Source organism: Diachasma alloeum, unplaced genomic scaffold, assembly GCF_001412515.2.
Source record: "Diachasma alloeum isolate Michigan unplaced genomic scaffold, Dall2.0 Dall_scaffold_00314, whole genome shotgun sequence".
In the NCBI taxonomy this organism is placed as follows: Eukaryota; Metazoa; Arthropoda; class Insecta; order Hymenoptera; family Braconidae; genus Diachasma; species Diachasma alloeum.
Genome location: NW_021680453.1, coordinates 6,959 through 7,811, shown reverse-complemented (window position 1 = coordinate 7,811; position 853 = coordinate 6,959).

The following is an 853-nucleotide window of genomic DNA, read 5'->3' as shown; positions in this document are numbered from 1 at the left end:
TAATTAGCCAGCAAATGAATCACCTGAAAAACATTAAGAACATGTTGAGGACGAGGAGGACGTGAATTCGCCTCCGAAACTATCCCTGTGACAGCGGGACTGCTACTGCCGAATTACCCGCACAGGCAGTTNCTTTGTCGTAGTTTGTATTTTTTTGTTACAGAGATTAAGGGATGCAACGGGGATCGATTGATGGGGAATTTAATTCTCCGTCATACCCTCTGTGTTTCATTCCTTAATATTAATTAGCCAGCAAATGAATCACCTGAAAAACATTAAGAACATGTTGAGGACGAGGAAGACAAAAATTACCCTCCGAAGCTATCCCTGTGACAGCGGGACTGCTACTGCCGAATTACCCGCACAGGCAGTTCGCCCAGCCGTCAGATTCGACCGTGGCGGCATCCCTCCGTTGGGGTCGAACTACTTTTGGCTTGGGGTTAGTCCAACCTCGAGATCTGAGCCTCTACTTTAGTCAATCCTCTTTGACTACTCTCTCCAGAGATAATAGGGGTGATTGCTCAGGCTTATGGGAACTGTTCGATCAGAGTTTCATAGCGGTGACGCGCATGAACTAATCGAGAGGCCGTCTCTGTGGGTAAAGAAATTTTCATCTATTACCATGGAAACAGTCGATAACAGGGATGCGTTCCCAATCTTAAATCCAACATGAAACCTCCTTTGCATTCACTCATCCGCTTGATTATCCCTTTTTCGTTCATACAACTTCTTATTGTCTTAATTTGTAAATTAGTTGATCATAAAGGAGAGGGAGAGAAGGAATTATGAAGTCTTGAGCGAAAGAGGATCATTTATTTGAATTTCTATACAACTAGATCTTTAATAAAAAAAA